The sequence below is a fragment of the Cupressus sempervirens genome, chromosome 8 (assembly GCF_028749045.1).
Source record: "Cupressus sempervirens isolate cs-2001-9-10 chromosome 8, ASM2874904v1, whole genome shotgun sequence".
Lineage (NCBI taxonomy): Eukaryota > Viridiplantae > Streptophyta > Pinopsida > Cupressales > Cupressaceae > Cupressus > Cupressus sempervirens.
In genome coordinates this window covers 793438449-793442813 of record NC_143125.1, presented here as the reverse complement: position 1 = coordinate 793442813, position 4365 = coordinate 793438449, and positions in this window count along the sequence as shown.

Genomic DNA, 4365 nt, shown 5'->3' with positions numbered 1-4365 from the left:
ACATGACATAAGAAGTTGATTCATGTGTGCTTTCCAATTGTGATAGTTGTGTTGCATTAGCTAGGCCACACAGGGGTCCAACATTGAGAGAAGAAGATGGAAGTAGAAAGGTCAACTCTGATGTAAATTATAGAAAAGAAAATGCTCCCCTCCACAATGTATAAATATATCCCTCAAAAACCAAAGCAAAAAAAATTAAGAAAAGAACCTAGAACTTGGATGCAGAGAGGGAGGAGACTAAAGCTTCTACTTCAATGCATAAAAAGGGAGCTCAAATGGGCTCAAAATGAAATGAAACTAGCATCATTGTCTCTCTCTTGGAACCAAATTTCTGATGCTTGTTTCAAATTGAAAAAATACCTCTGTATGCTCAAGTTATGGCCAAAAAATGAACTACTACTCCAAAAACAAGCTCACTAGGAAATTATAGTCATAGGAAAAAAATTGGTAGCTGTACGACTACCAACTGCCTATTGTCAAAAAAAAATTAGCAACCAACAAGGGACATCATTAGGCCAAGAAATGATGTCAATCAACTATGAAATGATGTTAGCAGGGGTGGCCAGGTAGATGACGTACACACACCTTAGAATGACATCAACTGCTAGTTTAGTGACATTAGCTGCCAATTTTGTGATGTCAGCTATAGTGGAACAGTTGGCGATTGAGGGTGGGTGTTGCTTCATGGATGTGGTAGTGGTCAAACTGGGTAGAGGTGGTTGGAGGGTGGTTTGCCAGTAGCGGCAGGGTGCGGGCTGCACCATGGCTACATGGCTAGTGGTGGCTAAGCTCTAGCCGAGCATGGGTGATGCTCTGACAATGGTGGGGTGGTATCGAGGTGGCTGGTGGCCAGTACAGCTTGTACTAGCCATAAATTGAATTTTTCATTTTTTTTAAATTTCCTTTGTCTATACGGCCCTCCAGAGGCCAATTTTTTTTTTAGAAGCTATAGTGGCCAAAAATTGAAAAGTCTAAATGATTGATTACTATACTAGGCCATTTATGTGTGATGGTGGCATCTATTTTTTCCCAAAGTGCCCCTAAAAAATGTGCCTCCTCCTGATTGAAGAAAAAACCTCAAAAAAGTTGGAGTTTCTATCTCTAAACCATGGCTTCAATATCTCCAAACTAGAAAGTAGCAGGGACACTCTCATACCATGTAGAAGTTGTGAAAACTAACTTCATAAATCACCAAGAACAACTACATGCAAATAACCTATACTGAAGAGAAACCAAAAAAGGAAAAAGCAGAGCTTGGAAAATCTCAATAGTGTGAGAGCAAAATTGTATTCCAAGTTATGAAAACAAAAAGAACAAAAGTTCAACCTTAAATGCGAACAAAACCCTAAAGGGAAAGAAAACTAGATTTGCATATTATAATTAATATAAAATATTAATTATATGCACCTAAGAGTAAGCTTAAGTAGACTAGAGTAAAAGATGACTTAATTAGTTAAATCAACATGATTTAACTAATAAACGTAAATAAATAGTTACTCTAACAGAGTAAATAGTGGATGTCAAGTAATGTAGGTGACGAGTCACAGTATATAGAATAATGCATGCTGAGCATTAGAGACTTCATATGCCGAGTGACACAATTTTGACATATTTATTTGTAATGGCACAAAAAATAATGTAAACCATTTTTGAGCTGACTTAAGATTATATTTTGATATTATGGAGATAAGGATGAATCTATATTTAGATTCCCTATGCAATTACATGCAACCAATCAAAAGAAGGGAAGGTTGAAGTGGCAAAATGGATGAATCTCAACCATAGATTCATACCTAAGCCTAAGCCACCTAATTATTCTTAAGGAGAACAAAGCCCTAAACTCTTTATGGGTAAGTAATCAAATTGGAGGAGCTAACAAGATAGTTTGTAGAGCATTTAAGGTTACTTAGATGAAAGAGTGGATTGTAGATTCAGTTTGAGAAGAATAGAGGATAGAGAAAGATACAACATTGAGACATCTAATCATGAAGGATCAATAAGATATTGTGTAGAGGTGATATATTATCAAGAAAGCAAGTGCCAATCACAGGATCTATGCTAAGACATTTTAATAGGTGATTTAAGTTAAATCTCGTAATAGAGTAGTCCTAACAAGCTATATGAAATCATTTAATAGGGTTCTTACTTAGTTGTAAGTTGAAGTCCTCTAACCAAGAACACTTCTAATAGGGTGGTTAAATCCTCTGACAAGTTGAGACCTAATAGTCTTTGTAAGCATTTAACAGGGCATACCTTTCATAGGGTAGATCATGTTTCATGATCAAATCATTATAACCTTCATTAGATACACTTTATTACTGTAGTAGTGAAGATTTATGGGTGTCATCCCCACCCTAGTTTTAACTTGTTACTCAGAGGGTTTCTAGGTAATCATATCTAGTTTTATGTGTGTGAATGTTTACATGGTTATGTGATTTAGATGCATATGTTTTATATGCTATTTCAACTTATTTATGCATGTGATGAATGAGTGGTGAAATTTTATGGGTCCAAGTTTAAACTAATAATTCACCCCCCCAACAACCCCCTGAAGTTTACTATTTCCCCTTGTAATTCCAACAATTGGTATTAGAGCCTTGTTCTCTAAAAGAGAAGCTTTGCAGATTTGAGGAAAGATCTTAAAATGGAAGTCTACAAGTTGGAAAAGACTATTGAAAACTAGGAGATTGAAATACATCTCATACTACACCAACTGAATGAGGCAAGAGAGGAACTAAAGAAATCCTTGAAGAGAAGGAAAGAGATTTCTATTGCGGAGAATGACACACTATACATTGATGCAAATAGATAGACACTACCAAGTTATTTGCAAATGGTGACTCCAATGAATTTGATAGAGTAGTTGTAGATCTAATTGAAAAGAACACAATTCAAGCTGAGGAAATCAAAAATCTCAAGCTAGAGCAAGAATCACAAGCTATACTACTATGAGAGGTGACTAAACAAAAGAAGAAGGCTATGGAAGACAAAACCATGATTGAAGAAAACAAAATAATTTTGGCCAACAGATTGGAAGAGAAGTCAACTGAGTTAACCAAAATTTCCAACATGCAATTGGAGACTCAAAGTCAAATGATGAATGCCAACTATGAACTGAATGTCAAGAGCATCGAGATAATTGCATTGAAGTTGCATAATAAATAATTTTAGAGTGACCTAAAGAGAGAAAAGGATTTTTCTGAAAGTTTAAACAAGCCAAATGAAGCCATCAAATACTTTGAACAATTACTGAGATCCCCTAGTTTCAACAATGATACATCATGACTGGGCTACACAACCACTAAAGAAGGAGAATCATCAAAAGTTTTTGAAGAAAGGAACATCAAAGGTAAGAATTCCAAACCTATTTATCATAAATGTGGTGAGAAAGGACATACTAATAATGTGTACAGGAGAAAGAATAAAAATTAGAATATCAAGCCTAAGAACATGACTCATTATCATAAGTGCAACAAGAAAGGTCATCAGGCACATGAACACAAAACCAAGACCATGCATACACAAAGACTTGAAGGATATTGCTACAACTATTAGAGGTATGAACATAGAGCTTTTGAATACAAATCCAAATCAATGTGGTCATCAAACAAGCCGATAAAGGTAAGAAACAATGGGAACTCTTACAATTGGGATTATAACACAAGATATAGCTATCATTATTGTCAAGAATATGGACATGTTCCTAAGAATTGTATTAGGACACACTTAAGTGGAAATTACAAAATATGGTTGAGTCAAACTTCATGTTTTAGATGTTTGAAGACAAGTCACATCAGTAAATATTGTCTAACTAGGTCAAAAGCACCAAGTTGTGAATTTGATAAAGGTAAAGGGAAAGCAAATGTTGAACATAATAAAGATGAGATGAACAAAACATGGAAAAAGAAAGATATTTGTAGCACATAAAATGGAGAGGGGATCACTTTACCTAATGGGTTAGGTGATCACACCTCATGAAACTAGGAAAACAAGAGGAATGTGGTACTGATATTTATAGGTTAGATCATACCTCAATTCCAAAAGGATATAGTACTAAAAAAACTAAATTAGCATGAATAGAGATGCAAGATGTTGTTAGAAATCCAAGACAAATCTTAAAGTTTGTCATGTTTTTTCTGAGTATGAAACATTTCCTATGTATGCTGAGTGGAATGTTAGTTGATGCCAAGTTGCCAGACTATTTAGTGCATGCTAATCTCGTAGTAGCTGCTGAGTGGTAGAAATATCAATGGATGCCAAGTGAACCCAAAATTGGTTATTGTCATGCTTACAACTGTGTAAGCACTTGGCATTAAATGTAAGGTTTTCAAAGGGTATATGATCAATTTGGGCTCATTTTTCATC